Below are 18,896 nucleotides of genomic sequence, written 5' to 3' on the forward strand. Positions count from 1 at the left end.
ATCTTTATATACCTTCAGAAACATGAAGTCCATGTTTCTTAAGCAATTTGAATAACAGAGCTATGATATGAAGGTTTTCTTCCTTGGCTGCTAAATATCATCACACTAGGCAAATATGGAAGCAAGTGCATGCATGGCCTCTTGTTCAAAATGATGGCCCAGACTGAGCCATTCCACATGATCAATCGACTCAAGTCTAGCCACCAATTTGTTCCCTTGATTAATTAAGCAGCGAGCTAAGAAGGCTGTCATAAGGTGGCGTTGGGAGTGATGAGAGGGTTGGCATAAGGTGGCATTGTGAATTTTGTGAGAGGGCTAGTATTTCTTCACTAGCGAAGTTTCCAGCTGGTGGTGCATGGGCATCTAGTTTCGGTGAATCTTCTAATGGATGATGAGATCGAAACTTAGATTATACTCCCTTAGTGAAGAGCTTGATTAATTAAGCAGTGAGCTGAGAAGGCTATCTTAAAAGTTGAACTTGTCACATTTACCTAATTTACACCAATTAAGAAAAGTTAGTTCAAGTTAGTTGGTTATCTATATTTTATAAAAAATTACATTACTTTCCAAAACTACCCCTTTACCCCATTTTAAAACCCCACTAGTGGAGTGTATAATTTAATTCTTCGTTGATTGTAATTTATTGAAAACTGTACAAGTACATTAAATTAAAGGGTAAATTTGGAAAAAAAAATATTTAATGCTGCATAAAATTTCTAATGTGACAAGTAAAAAGGAATAGAATAAAGCTCAAAAATGTGACAACTAAATAGGAATGGAGGGAGTAGATTTTAGAGTTCTTAATGGTGATGAAGGGCCTCTAGCAGTAGTAATTGGCTGGCAATAAGAGAAGATTCCTTGGAAGGTGGAAGAAGAGGTAAGAGAGAAGAAAATTAATTGTTTAAGTTTTTTAAAAAATAATAGTTTAATAGAAAATAAACAATGGCAGCAAAATCTAACAATAAACCTAATGGTTGTTACTTCCTAGATTAAAATTTACAAATCAGAACAAATAAGGGGATTCACTAAGATGAAATTGTAATAAGGGGACTAAATTAAGGGCTGAAATCAACCTTTTAGAGGGGCTAAGTCAAGTGTTAAAGTGGGGCATATGCTGATTTTCAGTCTGGCTAAGCAAAACCCACTTGATTAGTTGACCTGCGGGCTAGGCATATAACCTATAACTAGCCCGCACTATTACAACCCTAGTGATGGGTTGAGGTGTCCCTAACCTGTGACTTGGCGGGTTGACATACCGGGTTGCAACAGCCACGGCAATTGTGCTAACACGCCTGGCATAATGGTGACCCAATGCAGTTGGTTTTCTTAAAAAATATTTTTTTTTTCATTATTTCCATTATTTTTCCTTTTCTATATATGCTCCTTCAACGCTAACCAATCTCATACAAATCTCTCAATTCTCTTGATTTTCTTAAGTTTTTAAGCTTTTTCTAATCACTCTTAATCTCTTACAAGATTCTTTTCATCCCAAAGCTCTTCCCGTAACCAATTACTGAGGTTAGCTCTCTAGTTTTACGTTGCTTAACAAATTTATAATTTAATGCTATAATTGTTGCATTTGCTAAATTTATGCAAATACTTCAATTTTACTCTTTTTTTCCTTTTTCCTTTTTGGACAAATAGACAACAAGCGCCTCTCATTCAAGGAAAATTAGGGATATGCACAAGCATGGAGCAAGCTCAACAAGCATTGGGCTCTCATTTTGAGTGAGTTTTGGGGTTCAATTTCAAATCCTCAACGAAAACGAACATCTTATGCAAGAAACTCGTGGCAATAGGTCAAGAGGATGTTGGTCAATTTTACTCTGATAATTGTTAGTTGTTACTTTTTATTTACTTATAATAGTCAAATATTTTAATTTATAATTATAATTGAGTGATTTAGTGTGATTTTATTTATTTTACTTGTTATTTTGCATTTAGTGTTAATTTTACTTTATTTGGTAGCATTGATTTTTTTTTTTCAATTTTACATTTAGTGAATGATGTTTTAAATTTTAAATTATTGCTTTCTGTATTTAATTTTACCCATATTTAATTAGCAATGTTTTAATTAATTCAAAAAACTATATATCCCAAGCAATGTTTAATTTTGTTAACTTTGCATTTAACATTAATTTATTTATTTTCTATTAAAATTTTTTTTCCTTAGCATTGTTTTAGTTTATTAGTTTTGTTTTTTTTTCAATTTAGTGTTATTTTTTTTATTTCATTTGTTATTTAATTTCTTTTATAATTTTGCATTTAGTGTTATTTATTTATTTTTTTTGTTATTTAATTTTCTTTATAATTCCTTGGACGTTGGCATTATTTAATTTTGTTAATTTTGCATAGTGTTATTATATTTGCTTAATTTTTTCTATAATTCATTGATAATTTGTAATTTTAATAATTTTGCATTTCATGTTTTTTTTTATAATGTTGTTTGTCATTTAATTTTCCTATAATTATTGGCATTGTTTATTTTTCTTTTTAATTTTGCATTTAACGAGTGTTATTTTATTTATTTTATTTATTTTATTTTATCCAATAATTGTTTTGTATTTTCATTAGTGTAATTTTTATATACTTTGGAAAATTTTAAAAATAGCATCATATGGTGGAAACTTGAGGAGAAAGAGCATTGTTGGTTCGACCTCCTTGCCTACTCAGGAGAACAATGAATAGGATGAGTATGAGAGTCCAACTAAGGAATCTACACCGTCTAATGTGCCCTCAGAAATTTGAGCATTAAATCCAACCACAGAATCCACCCCTAAATCCAATATTTTTAAAATCCATTTTACAAAAATGTATAATAATGATGAGATTATAACTCATGCTAAGTGTAATTATTGTAATTCAGAATTTAAGCACAATAAAGGTGAAGGATATGGCACATTTACTAGACATATGAAGAAGAAGAAGCATCCAAATAAGCTAAGATAACCTCGGACACAATCTCAAATACAATTCGCTGTGGACGGAGATGCCGGGTTTCACTCTTTTTTATTTACATTTTTCATAAGCAGATATAGGGACAAAATTGCGGAGAAAATTTTTGTTGAGCATTTGCTATTTAACTTCACAGAGTGATGCCAAGTGCAAGAGTGCATCAATGAGACATTGCAACCAGCATGCGAAAAAGGTTTCAAGGAGGACAATTCAAAGAACAATTTTTAGTTAAACACCATAAAGAATAACTTTGTGAGTATTATCACACTTGTATCTCTTCAATTTCTTTATATGCTGATATATGAGCCGATATATTCCTTAAAAATTCTTTTATGGGTATTACGGTGCATTAGACTAATGACTTACGGAATATTTAATAGTGAGTCATTGCTTTTAGGGTATTCATTGAGGTCCATACCACCGATAATATTTATAGGGTGATTCGTGGATCATCGAAGAATATGTTTTGACTTTTAAGATTTTTTCAATTTCATTTGATCATCCTATGCAGATAAAATCTTGATAGGCCTCTAAAAAAATATTTGAGGCCTTCATTTAGGGCAAATATTTTCATATCAGATGTGTTTATTATGTATTGAACTTATATGTGCAAACTGAGCTAGTGTCCCTAGAACATTTTGTAGGACCAATTAGGGATGTGGTATTATATATAGGAAGAAGCATGACCCTCATGAAACAATGGGCACATTAAGGCTTGGTAATAGGTAACTTTTCTTTTCTAAAATAAAAGAAGATAGCATCACACTTATTGATGGAAGACTATTTATTTTATAGTTTGTTTCTTTTTTTATTTGTGAGAATGAATGATTGATAGTTTTTCTCCAAGTAGAAAGTGTTTTGCTTATAATATGTTATTTGGTTTGAATGTTTTATTTATATTCTTCTTCATATTCAAAACCTTCCAATATGATTCAAAATATAATTTGAATAATGTTATTTATATGATTCAGAATTCTACGCTAATTTTTTTTTAAAACTACTCTTTTCTCATATGTGGATTTTCAAAGGAAGAGCAAGAGTTTGATAAATTCTAAGCTTTTATTATTCATGGCCTCTGGGAGATACTACACTACTTTTGAATATCTTTTTTAGTAATTCTAGTTTCTTAAAGGCCTAATGTTGTAGTTATTATCTTGTATTTTTGTGTTATTGGTTGGAGTTATGGTGTTATTTGTATGTTGTATTTAGTTTTTTGTAACTGATCTTTTGGGTGAGCATTATGACTTCATTATTGTAACTTTTCTTCTTTTTTTCTTTTGTCTTTTGTTTCTTATATTTAAATTTTAATTATGAATAATTGATGAATTTTAATTTGCGAGGCATATGAGTAAGAAGCAACATATTTGTTGTTCATAAACATTGGCCTTAAATGATATCTAGGTTGATGGATCTATATCATGCATTTAGTTATTGGAAATTTTTTTTGACAAAATTATGACAGGGAGGCGGGGGCTGGGATCTCCACGGAGTGGGGGGTGGGGATGCCCCAGATGCCCCCCCTGATTTCCCAACCTGGGGTGGGGACGGGGAATCCCCGCCACGGATGGGGGAGTGAGTGGGAAGAGAATCATGCTTCATTTTAATGTAATTTTCATCATGAACTCAATCAATCATGCCTTCATGATTATTATATATGTTTGATGACAAGAACTACAAGTTAAAATGCACAATAAACAAGTTTAGTGATTATTATGTGACAGTAACTAGTAACTAATACTATTACTCATCAGCCAAAACAACCCCTTTCTACCCCGCAATTTTTCTAGTAAAGAGTACCAAATAAGAGCAGCAAGAGCATTCTCAAATCCTGCTGCCTTGTCTTCAAGTATGTGATTTCTCCAAGCTTATATGCATGGCATTAGACATGGCCACGGTTCAGGAACCGCCGGTTACGGTTCCTGAACCGCCGGTTCCGGTTTCAAAAAACTTTGAACCGGAACCGAACCGCCTAGGCAAGGTTCATGGCGGTTCGGTTCCGGTTCCGGTTTTGGCGGTTCGGTTCAACGGTTCCGGTTTGACGGTTCAAACGGTTCATGTTTTTTTTTTGTTAAACTAAATAATTCAATATTTCAAATTAAATGAACACAAAAAAATACTAAAAATTAATTTAATACAATATTTTTATTAAAAAAAATAAAAGTATTAATAATTCAAAATGATATTTTGCAATAAAAGTACAATAGGGGAAGAAATAAAAAAAATAAAGGGCTTGAACTTAATTATATCAAGTTGCCTACGTATCCTCTAGAGGAATCAAAGCCCACGTAGTTCTTCTTTTTTTTTTATTATACATATTTTTCCATATTTTTCCATATTTTTCATAAGGTCTAATTGCTTGCATCATCATCGGAGGAGTTGGAACTAGAAGCCGCCGTTGTTGTACCTGAGCCATCATTTACCCACTCGCTCGATGATGATGAGTGTATAAGATCTTCTTGACTTCAGTAGCCTAGCTCTTTCCCAATCATCAAGGCAAGTTTGTGCTTCCAATGATTCGGACCTAACCTTGATCGTCTTTTCATCTAAAAATGTTGCCTCCATTACTAAATGTTTGTTCAATCATGACGGTTGAGGCGGGAACTGCAAGGAGTTGTTAGCAATCTTGGCTAAAGTAGGAAAAGTCTCTGTGTGCCTACTCCACCATTCCAAAATTGAAAAATTTGGACCTGTATCATCACCAAACTCAAAAACTGTTGTTAAATAAACTTCAAGCTCCGAATATGTGCCGGATGTTCTAGGCCTCTTCCTCCTTTCTAAAATTTTGTTATCCCATTTTGTGAATTTGGAGGATGATGGAGGTAGTGGAGGCTCCGCTTCTTCATCATGAGTAGAAGTTGAAGAAAATGTCTCACATAACTCATTACACAAAGTTCTAATTCTACTAACTATTAACATTACATCAATGTCTTCATCATTAAACCCCAACAAATCAAAATAATAAGTATTCAACATCTCTACTAAACCTTCAAATTTACATCTAGGATCAAAAATCATAGTAGTAAGATAAATATCGGGAATAGTTTTATAATAACTCAACCATTTTTCTCTCATGCCATAAATTGCATCATAAATAGGAGGATGTTTGAGTCCTTCCATTAAAGCACCACTAATATTTATGGCTTCAATTAAAAATTGATGAGAAGTTGGTTTGCATACACTACTAAATGTATGAGTAGCATCATTAAAAACACGAAAAATATCTAAAATAGTAGAACATATTTCCCATTGGGTTGGCAAAAGTGTATGATGTTTAATATAAATAGATGCAAAAGAACACAACAAATTTCTATACTCATAAGATTGATCAAGTAATTTAAAAGTGGAATTCCAACGAGTAGAAACATCTTTAGAAAAACGTTTTGGTGTCATTCCATTTAGTTTACAATACTTTGCCCATTCTTTCATAACTTGTGGATGCACCCAAATATATGAAATTACTTTTCTTATTGGAGATATATGTTGATTGAGCTCATGAGCCAAAGCATCTTGTACACATAAATTTAAAATATGGCATGCACAACGTACATGAAAAAATTTTCCACCAAAATTCGGTTGACAAGTTCTTTTTAACTCAAAAATGGAGGCGGTATTAGCCGATGCATTATCAAAACAAATTGAAAAAACTCTATTAACCAATCGATATTCTTGCAAAATATCTAAAATCATTTTACAAATATTTTCGGCGGTATGTCTATCATCAAAACATCTATATGCAAGTAATCGTTTTTGTAAAACATTATTTTCATCAATCCAATGACAAGTTAAACCCATATAAGAATGTTCACACCAATGATCACTCCAAATATCACTACAAAGAGAAACATAAACATTATTGTTTTGAAAATATTGTATTAATTCACTTTTACGTTTTTTATATAGTTTCAAAAGATGTCTTTTCAAAGTATTTCTAGGAATTTTTTTAAAACTAGGATTTAAATAATTTTGACAAAAATTATTAAAACCCAATTTTTCACCAAAGTTAAATGATAAATGATCAATAGAAACCATCGAAGCTAATCCAATTCTACATTCATTTTCATTATAATGAAATAATTGAGTAGAGTTAGAAGGAGAGGCAAACCCGGTCATTTGAGATTGTCCTTTGCTTAATCCGACCTTAAGTGGATGCTTTGTTTGCAAATGTTTGGTGAAAGTCCCATAGCCACCTCCTTTCGAATATTTGTAAACTTTATTGCAATAATTACAAGAAACATCAAACTTGCCATTTCCTTTCGCTGTCTTTTTGAAATGAATTTTTGAAGATGTCGAATTTGAATCTCTCCCACTTGCCTCCACTTCCGGTTGTGGTGATGGTGGTAAATTATTTTCACTTCCTTGGGTTGAATGTTCTATCTCACGACTCTCACCAAAACCACTTCCGGAGCTTGCCATTTTTGAATTATGAGTGCTAGAGAATTAGAGGTTGAAGCTTGAGAGCAATTATCAATTGAGAGAAATTTAGTGTAAGTGAATTGGATGGTGAAGTGAGGTATTTATAACCAAAGAATTGGAGATTTGGAGAAAGATGTAAATTAAATAAATAAATAAATAAATAAATAAAATGCAACGGTCAGCAATATGACTGACCGTTGCTTAAAGTAGAAATCTGCTTTGGCAGATGGCCAATTGTGCCAACTGCCAAATTGCCAACAGTCCAATATTGGCCCGTTCAGCAACGGGCCAATTTTAGACCGTTGGCAATTTTTTTTTATTCTCATTGAATAAATGAATACAGTCTACAAAGTTACATTACTGTCATTACATATATAGGAAGGAACAGCCGAACAAGCGAATATAGTTACAATTATACAAGAATTAATAATAATTACAAGATCATCGAGTCATGAGTCATCGCAGTCGCCGGCGCTTTCATCCCTTCGGCCGGATGAGCAGATAGCACTCCCCTTCATCCAAGAATTCCTCGTCAGCAACTTCACCGGTAGAAATCTCGATGGAAAGCCTCGACGAACCCATATCCGAATCATCAACCAAGAACACTGATAGAAGTTACCAAGTCATTGCCCATCGTAAGTAAAATTCTAATTAACAGACAAGATCTAAAGAGAAAGATTATCAAAACATAGAATCAACCTCCACTAAAAAAAGAAAAAGATTATAAAAAAGAAAAAAAAAAACAAGAAAATGCTCAAAACTTCCACTGGATTCCAACATTACAAATCTAGAAATCAAACCAGAATGGGGAAAGAGATCAAATCTTATTTTTCTCCCCACCTCCTCTACGGCTGACGAGGAAAGAAATCAAACACGCTTCTTCTCCTCTTCCTCCCCACCTCCTCTAGGACCTTCTACGGTGACGGCTCCATGCCTCCACCATCTCGACGGCTTTTGGCCTTCTCCCTTATTTTTTTGCCCTCGCCTCGCCCTGGGAGATAGATTTAGGGTTTTTCGAGTTTTTTTGAGACTAAAAAGAGAACACAATAAAAAAAATAAAAACCTAATCGGTTCAAGGCTTCAAGTTCAAGGCTTCAAGCTCACCCGTTCAACTGTTCAAGTTCAACTAATCAAAGTTTTCAAACCTAATTCACTAATTGGTTCAAGTTCACCGGTTCAAATGTTCATTAGACTCGGTCTGTTGCATTTAATGTATCTTTAATTAATCATCAACAAAATCAGGCAAATTTATATATATATATATATATATATATAATATTCATGTTTATTTTATATAAATTCATGATCTATTCATGATAAATATTATATTTTAATAAATATTTAAAGATAATATTTTTAAAGATAAATATTTAGTTGTTATGACTTATGAGGTTGTAAGTTGTAACTTGTAAGTTGATGATAATATAAAGATTATTTAATGAGCAAGAGTTTTAAATGTTTAATGGATTGAAAAAAAATAATATTTATCACGAAATAAATAACATATATTTTTTATATTTGTTTTATAATATTTAATATTTAATTTAATTATGATTCTTAATATAAATTCAAAAATTTTATTTTGATAATATTATGCACCATCAAGTGTCAAATATAATGATAGAATTATCATAATAATGAGAGAATTTATAAATAATTTTTTTAAAATTTAGATTGTTGTTTTTAAAAAAATTTGAGTAACAAAACTAACAATATAATTAGTCAAGTTTCAAATTTCAAACATATTATCAAAATCATCACAATTAAGGCATTATGTTTAGATAATCACCATAAACATAGATGATAGGTAAATTGTTGCGTAAATGATTATCTCGGACCTAACACAGTAACACTAAGGTATTTTATATTTGTTCTATAATATTTTATTTTTTTTAATTTAATTACGATTCTTAATATAAATCCAAAAATTTAATTTTTGATAATATTATGCACTTTCAAATATAATGGGAAAATCATGAGATAATTTATAAATAAATTTTTAAAAATTTAGATTTAATTTGTTGTTTTTTTAAAAAGTTTGAGTAACAAACTAACAATATACTTATATACTTGGCTAAGTTTCAAATTTCAAAGATATTATAAGAATCATCACAAGTTCACAACTATGCCGGTGCAAATATTATTTTTAACATAAGTTTATCTTTCTATGGCATAACACTAGTAAATTATTATGATATTATTTTTTATATTTGATTTATGATGTTTAAATTTTTTAATTTAATTGTGATTCTTAATATAAATCCAAAATTTAATTTTAAAAATATTATGCTATATGCTCTATTAAATATAAATATAAAAAAAAAACAATATCCAAAATAATATATTAAAAGAAAATTTAAGGGTATTATTTTCAAATAAATGATATTGATTTAACGTGAACCGAAGGTTGAACCGGCGGTTCAACCGCAGGTTTGAACCTCCGTTTTAAACCTTCGGTTGAACCGTGGGTTGAACCACCGGTTCAACCTCCGGTTCAACCTTCGGTTGGAACCGGCGGTTCAACCGGCGGTTGAACCGCCGGTTCCACGGTTTTCAAATTCTAAAACCGTAACCGAACCTTGTATGAAGGTTCAGGTTTCGGTTTTTAGACGGTTACGGTTTTGCCGGTTCCGGTTCGGTTTTTGACGGTTCGGTTCCGGTTCGGTTCCACGGTTTCGGTTCAAAATGGCCACGTCTACATGGCATGATCACCTGTGAAAATTAACTACATTTATATAGAGATTGATATGTAACATGAGCAAGCATTAGGTTTTTTTATAATTTGCATTGTGGAGCTTTCGATTGTCAGTCTTTTGTGTTAAATTTAACATATTTTTTTTTACAATTGAGCAATGCATATTTTCATTTCAATAGAACAAATTATATAGGTCAAGAGATATTTTGACAGTTTTTGTTTTTCTTTGATGTAGATACAAAAAAAAATGCCAAATCAAAATTGAAATGTATGAAAATAATCCGGTTGATGCCACAATAAATAATGAACCTACAAATGATGTTGGAGTGAACACTACTACGAGCAACCCTTGTATTCAAACAAATCTACACCATTACTGGATGTTCATCACAGTGAAGAAATTCAACATCATCAACTAATTCAAATCACAGCGAAGAAGGTGGAATAAATGTAGCTCTTAGCCTAAATACATGTAACTTAGAATCTTGATTTCCATATATAATTTTTGCATAACTAACCCAAATAATGCAATTCTCTTTCATAATAACCATGTTAATTATCATAGTTGACAACTCTAGATGCTAAATAAAGAGTGGCCCAATGACTTTGAATTAGTTGTGGTCATTACCTTATGAAGAAAAGGTTTTTGTTAGTGGCAATCGTTTGGGGCAACCAATTGGGCTTGAGGCCATTTGTTAGCTAGTTATTTGAGTATGCTTGCCCAATCTGGTCAATGGATTGGCCTACATTATGAGAATTGGCATAAAGTGCCAAAATCATTGATGGAGTAAATCTTGAAGTTTGTTGAGGTAAATTATTCTTGTTAAACCAATCTTTTTTTTTTTTGTTATAATGATGAAAATATTGTTTAGGTTATATTATTAAAGTAAGATTTCTATAATATTCATAAATAGTTATGATTCACACTCAAAATCCTAAGATATTATGTGCTCAAGTCTTTGGGGAAAAAGTGGAGGGATTATAAGAATGACTTGAAGAAATGATATTTTAAAAGAGAAATTGGACAACAAGCAAACAAGGGCAACCAACCCAATGGAACCATTCGGTGGCAATGGGAACAATTGGTTGATTTTTGGTATTTGAAGAAAGGTGAGGTGAGAATAATAATTTTTTATTTCATTTGAAGCTAATGTTATATTTATCATTTACAATGTCTTGTTGTAGAAATCCCAAAAAGTTGGGATTTCCTGTAGAAGGCAACAAAAATATACACATACTTCTAGGTCAAAGAGTTTTGCAAGAAAAGAAAAAAAATGATGGTAAGCAACTTCTAAATGCAATCATTGTTGGTAACTTTCATTGGTGTAATTATTATTGTGATTGTTATTATTACATATTATTATTGTCATTATTCTTTTGATCATGTTAAATGATTTCACAATGATATGTTGTGATTGAAAGATGTTTGTGTTTAATTACTTACAGGAGCTTTGTAGTGGGGGAAAAGTAGGCCAATTTGAATTTTTTAGAGCAACACACAAAAAAAAGAGATGGATCCCATGTGAATGTAGAAACATAATAGATCATGGTAACAACTATCTTTTATGAATTTTTTCCCTTATTGCTATTTCATTCAAGATGTAATTTTTGTTAGAAAATTTATGTATGAATGTAGGAAAAGTGAATAAAATGCTAGCAGAACATCAAGGAGTGGATGAGGATGCACAAATGGTTGAAACTGAAATTTTAACTTAAGTGATTTGAAAGGAAAGATATGGGTGAGTCCGAGGACTTGAATTAGGCCCAACACCTAAAACTTATTATGGTTCTACAAGTAGCCATCTTTCTACTACATCAACTAGCAATGCAAGTGACCTAATTGAAAGCTTCATCAAATGGAGCAAAGATACCAACAATTGGAACAAGAGCATCAGAATGAGAGTTCATAGTATTGAAATTTAATTAGTTTCCTGCAAAATCAATTTCGTGGACTTAATTTCTCAATTACTAACATAGGTGGCTTAACATCATGGTATTATGCATTTCTTGCAAAAGTCATTAATAACTTTGAGGCAATCTCATATATTTATCCATACATTTTTATCATCTAAAAATTTATTCCTAATTATGAAATCAATGCCCTGGAGTGACCACCCTTGAAGCTATCATAGGTGGTTCATCTTCACAAGAACAGGTAGTTAAAAACTATAAAAGTTGTTGTCTCGATATTTATTTTCTCATAAGTTAATTTTATACACAAAATCAATTTCATGGAGCTCAATGAAATCACTTGTGGAGCCGAAGAGTGAAGTTTAGAGGAGTTTCAATATTATTCTTTTTTAATATTGTATCTATATATATATATTTTTTTTTTTTTGGATGGATGGATGCCAGTTGGATAGCTACCAGTTTTTTCTTGATGTATGACATATATACATATGTATCCTTAATTATATGCAACTTTTTTTTGTTGTGTTTCTACTAATGTTAATTTGTAACTAAGTAATTACTAGTTGTGTAATTGGGATGGTATTATATTGCTAATATTAATTTGTATGATATTTCAATTCACAACAATTGGTACATGTTTAGCGGGTTTGTGTTTGTTTATTTATCAGGCATTAAATAGTAAAATAATAATGTTACTTTCCAACATTTTTTACACAAACACCGGTAACTAAAAATGATGTGGTTTAAAAATTTTGTTGCATTTTTTTCAACAATGCCGGTAAGTAGTAAAAGCAAGTTGCAAGTGATTCGTGGCCATTTGAACAAATAAACGCCGGCACTAACGCCGTTAATTTTGTTGTGATTATTTGTACAATCGCAGTCACATGGCGCCGTTTTTAATAAAAACACTGGGAACTTTAGTGCCATTTTTCCATGTAAACGTCGTTGTAATACTGGTATTTTAAAATAAAATGCCATAAAATTCCAACATTCCAAGAATAAAATTTTAGGTTCTTTGTCGGTGGTTTATAACACAAACGCCGTATGGTAGCAGCATTTTATAATAAAAATGCCCTACTTTCCCAATGAAAGCGCCGCCGGCGCTATGAGTGGTGTTTTTCAAAAATGCTACCATGTATTATAGGGGCATTTTAAAACAACGGTAAAAATGGAATAAACACCGGTGAAGATCATAATTGGTGTACTGATTGGATATGAATATCATTTTTAAGTGACAGACCAACCCATGGGCTGGCCCTTTTGGACTTTTTTTGGGCTGATCCAACGGGCTGACCCATAGTCTGGCTCATTAGATTTATTATTAAATATTAATAATAAAAATTAAAAAAAAATATTACAAATGATTGTTTGATTGAGATAAGCCATCAGACAACGGAGCTAAATAGCTAAGTAGCTAACGTTCATGGGCCAGCCTCATGAGTCATGTCATGCATCCAATGGCTCCCTCTATGATTTATATTGACCAAGGTTGTATTTTCATTGATCAATAAAGTACATAGAGGTCATATTTTATGTAGGATGGAAAAAATGCATACGATTGATAAATAAGTGGATGCCAATTTAGTTCGGATGTACTCCTATTGTAGTGATGCAAAATTTTTCTCAAGTAAAAATATAATAATACTAACCATAAAATAAAATTATTCATTTTTATTTTTATTTTACTTTTTTATATTTAAATTATTACAAAGTTTAATTAAGTAGAGTTAAAGAAGAAAATAACAATTGGCCGATAAAGGCCAAATCCAACGGTTTGATTCTAACTTATCTAATAATTGATCAAGAAAGCCAAACTCATAAGCTGGGCCATGGCTTCATATTTTAAAATTTGGGCCAACCCAACCCGGCCAAAACTATTCATGAGGACCGTTGGATCTGGGGTAGGGCTGGGCTAATGTCCTTATTTTCTGATCCTGGTTGATCCAATGATGAGCGTGAAATGGAGGTGGTGATGGCAAATAGTTTACAATGAGAGTTTTTGCTTTTATAGATTCAAATCTTAGCAAGCAATACCCATTAGCAAAGAAGCTGAATTAATGAGTGAAAATACAATATCGATAGATTTGGAGCTTATTTAAGTATCTTGAGGGATTAGAGATTTGATCAAGGGGTGCTTCCTTTATAGATAATCAAGCACATATTATGTAAAATTGAAATTAATGTGTGAATATGATTATTAACAAGCAAGATAGCTTGCACTAATACTGCATGTACCTTTAAACATATAAGTATGTTTTTTTAATAAATTGGAGTCACTAAATATGGACTGAGCATGTTAATAATGTAATTTAGCAAGGTTAGTATATTAAAATATATGCACATATAAAGTTTGCATCATTAAATATGAACTAACTTTACTATTTTTTTTTCTTTTCAGCATGTTCCTTCAAGTGCTCAATGCTTCACAACAACTAATGTTGGTATTCCTTTTTCGAATGGCATCGTAGTTCTCACTGTTCAATTAAAACCCATAATTCTTTGTGATTTCTCCAGAGGCACTAAAAAATTTTCAAACCTTAATCAACTTCAATATCATTCCCTAAAATCCATCTCTCCTCATCCCCACTTACATTATTGCAAATTGACGAAACAAAATAAAAAACCCTAAAATTATAACCTAACTCATGAGTCAAATAGGTTACCTTTTAATATAATATAGAAACTTAGGATATATTGTCACGCCCCGACCCATGGGGCTGGCACGCGACAACCGTCGTGATAACCTGAGGAGGAACCCTCATACCATTCAACCCTAGAGTCACCACAAGGCTGACATATACTTGGGATTAACCAATATTGGACAGAATTTAGAAGTTCAAGATATATAAATAAGGAACACAAAGATACATAGGGGAAGCAACAATGTCAAAACCTGATAGAAGATTTCAATGAAATATGCTCATCACAAATACAACAAGGCTTTCAATAAGAGATAGACAATATACAAGTAAAGCAATTACTACACATAGGGAAACAAACACACTAATGGATCCATAATCCTGATAATAAGTTCATGCTCAACAATAAACATACATAGGATTAAAAGTGAAGAAAGACAAGCAAGGATATGCCCAGCACTCCGCCTCACCTAAAGCCCAGAAGGAAGGAAGAGAGTGAGTAACTAATGTCATTCAGTGAGTTAGCTAGCACAAGTCTAAAAGAATATAAAAAAAAAACCAATAAATTTACAAAAGACAAGGTTTCAAAATAATACATACAGCTTTGAAGCATTTCCATAAATACATCATTATGTATGTATATATAGAAGTCATGAATAGCATAAAAAAATCAATTTTGGTCAAGTGAGGATTTCAACATTCATAATTCAAGAATGCATAATGTGAGTTTCAAAATCAATAAAACATAAATAAAACATAATACTTGTCATGAAATCAGTTTATTTTCCAAAGATTATACAAATGATCATGTCTCCAAGATTTGTGTTGTATAAAAACATAATTTCATAGTTTGCATCATGAGCAAATGAGTAATGGTCTAGAAATCCCTCTAAACTTTTGCCTTAGCGTAGCTAGGTACAGAGCAGCCAAGGTTCTCATAGCCTTAACATTGACCCATCTGTTCACTTTGTGGTAACCCTGGCTCCCCGATGACCATCCAATCAGGGTTCTACACCCCCTCCTAAATTGGTTAAAAAAGATCAACCAGTCTTCCACGCCACCTCAAAAGGCTGGCCGTGAAGACTTGTAGGATGTCACCATCTAAATAATACAATACATGCATTCCTCATCATAGATTCCATATCCAAGACAGCATTCAAATATCAAGAATAAATGGCATTCCTACAAATATTAATGCTAGAAGCACGCTTGAATAACCAAAGTCACATAAATCAACATACCATCCAAATCCAGGACTAATATCCATATTTTAGAAAATAAGACTTTTTCAGATTTAGAAATGCCAATAGTATAATTTTACTAATACAGGTTTCACAAACAATTTTCTACTGTACATGCCAATAATATCAACAGATTACATTGAACATACTTTTGGAATATCTTTAAAAAGAAAGTAATGAAATTCATTAGAATAAATTTTGGATTTATCTCTCAAATGATTCAATAAATATCCTCTAGATAAAATAGTAAGTCCAAGAACCATTCAAGCATAATACTAAGTCTTCTATGAATAGCATGATCATACTACCTTTCTTAGATTCCTCTCAAACTCGATATTGCTTTTGTAACATTCCTCAATTTGACAAAAATACTTTCATTAGAGATTCACAATAACGCCCAAGTAATAATCAACCTTAATTGCTAAAATATATTTGAAATTACTCACCCACTGGCAAGTGATTATCAATTAAACCAATTCACATATACAAAAGCTACATTGTGCATATAAATATATTTAAGTCAGTACAAATACCTATGCGTGCCAAAAATCAATAAAAATCTTCCATTCAAGATTCCAATATTCCTATAGGCTTATACATCATCAAATAATCACTTATACAAGTCTATAATCATACAAATTTGTCATGCACATAAGTCAAGACCAAATTCCTCAACAAAGTGTCATTACTCCCAAATCACCAAGATTAACTTTACTAATATTAAATTCATTATCAAAATTCTTCAAAGTTTCTTTCCATTCCTTGAAAACATTATGCTAAACAACCCAGTGGCATTCACAATAGCACTTAAGTTAGCAATCAAAAATCAATTCAACTCTTAGAATATACAACACATGTAGTTCATCATTACTCTTCCAAGAAATGTCCAACTTTTTCATAGAAATCAAGTGTATATATTCTAATTCAACTCTCAAAACAATTCTAACTCTAAGATAAAATAAATATTAAATATTTTTTATGCTTGAAGCTTCCATTGCAAATAATATTTCTTCATTTTTTTTTTTTACAATTCTTTCTATCATAGCCACAAAATATCCAAGCTTCTAAACATTAAACCAAACAATTAACCTTTAATTCTACAAATATTGAAATAACTCAACATCATGAAGACATAAGCATAGAACGGTGCCAAAGCCCACATCATAATCATAGGAGATGAACAACACCACGTGTCACAATGATATTCGGGGAATTCAAGTTTCACACAATTCAATTCAATTCCAATAAACCAACATAATCATAGCATTTTCATTCAAACATCAAGAGTTTCTCAATATAAATCAATAACAAGGAAATTCTTTCCGAATAGATCAACATATCAATTTAAATACAATAAAACCAAGAGTCAATTTCAAATCAAATAACAAAGGCATTAGAATCATATTCTACTAAAAATGTGCATCAACTTAACCCACTCACAACTTTAGCGATCTTGAACTACGAGCAAGCTATTCCTCCACCGGCTCCTTGCCTTGAGGCGAGCCCTCATCACCTAATCAACCACGACTACACACACACATACACAAGCAACAAAGTAAGCAAATGAAAAGCAAAGGAAACCCTAACTTAGACATGCAATGCAATCCCTAAATGAGATATAGGACTGGCTCAAGACTAGATTTCAGGGTTTTCAAAGAGTTTCTAAGGTTCGTGGCTTCATTCTAAACCAAAGAAATAAGAGAACAACTATAGTTTTCCAGTGTTATAGTGAGCTACAATGACCGGCCACAGTGAGCACAATTTTTCTGCAAAAAATCTGGTTATGGCTTACAACCAAATCTTTGAAAAAACAACCAAACAATGGCTCCATTCTAGCTTCTAACTCAACAAACAACAAAGAAAAACCAAGATCAAGCTTTAAAAGCAATACTTCACAACCTATGTCTATCATCCTCCACCAAACTACAAGGATGAGAATAATGAAGGCATGGCTTGCCTCTAAATCCAAGGAGAAAGGATCTTAAAGCTTTAATTATCAAGAAAGGGGATCAGCCCACCTTTTCCTCCAAGAGAAAACCAAGAAAAAGGAAATGAGGAAGGGGAAAACACAACGCAAACAAAGGCTGAAGTTGCAAGGAAAACCTCAGGTTGCTACAATACTGACCTGCAGTACCGCATAAAAGATACATTACTGGCTGAAAGTGCTACAGTACATGCTCTTAAAAGCTAGGTTATAACATATACACCATAATATTAATATGTTAAAGAATACTGATAAGCTATTAAAATCATTAATATGCTAATCATGAGCCAGTAATGAATTGATTGGATTCTCCTTTGAAATGATGGATGGAAAGCTGAGAAAGACTGAAGCGATGATTGAATGATTATAAAGAATCCTTACACATTTAAAAATAAAATTTAAAAATTTTTCTTAACAGTATACTACATGTCAATATCTAAGAGCATTAACATAATATAGGATTAATAGCATGTGATGTGATGTGATTGAATGATATTGACCTAATTTATGAAGTGATTTAACAATTATTATTATTAGCACATTAGAATTAATAATGTGTCATGTATGACAAAATATGATTAGCACTGTGGCACGTTGATGTGATGTAGTTAAATATATAATAATTGAAATGATGAGATTTATACACCTGCTAAGCAAATGCATACTTCTTAAGTTAGTTCAGGTCAATCATGCAGACATCATTTGAGAAAATAAGTACAATAATGATGAAACCATTAACATGACAGACAGAAATAGGATGACTATTCTATTTTACATAAGCATGCTATTTGATAGTTTCTCCCTCTCCGGCCCCTCTCCCTCTCCCTCTCTCTTCTTTCCCTTTGTTTCCAATTGATGTTTTCTCTAATTTTCTTTTCAAGTTTTATCTCCCACTAATTTCTAAAAGAATTCATGATTCCAATTAAAATTTGGTTCTCTTTGTCATTCCATAACTATAGATCCATGTATGAGAAGGCCTTATTTTTATTATTCTTGTATACTTTTAGCATCAAAGTTCTTATTATCCTCTGGTTTGTTTTCTGATCATAAGTGTGAAA

The 18,896-nt window shown here is 31.8% G+C and overlaps 1 long non-coding RNA gene across 1 annotated transcript; it reads right to left on the reverse strand.

Annotated features, from left to right (window-relative positions):
* Positions 1-14,900: 14,900 nt before the first annotated feature.
* On the reverse strand, positions 14,901-18,051 carry LOC120283023. The gene is made up of 3 exons (XR_005543044.1): positions 17,980-18,051; positions 17,295-17,381; positions 14,901-15,083 (listed from the first exon to the last, which is right to left on the reverse strand). It is a non-coding gene; the product is annotated as an uncharacterized LOC120283023 (long non-coding RNA).
* Positions 18,052-18,896: the final 845 nt, after the last annotated feature.

Source organism: Dioscorea cayenensis, chromosome 18 (genome assembly GCF_009730915.1).
Source record: "Dioscorea cayenensis subsp. rotundata cultivar TDr96_F1 chromosome 18, TDr96_F1_v2_PseudoChromosome.rev07_lg8_w22 25.fasta, whole genome shotgun sequence".
In the NCBI taxonomy this organism is placed as follows: domain Eukaryota; kingdom Viridiplantae; phylum Streptophyta; class Magnoliopsida; order Dioscoreales; family Dioscoreaceae; genus Dioscorea; species Dioscorea cayenensis.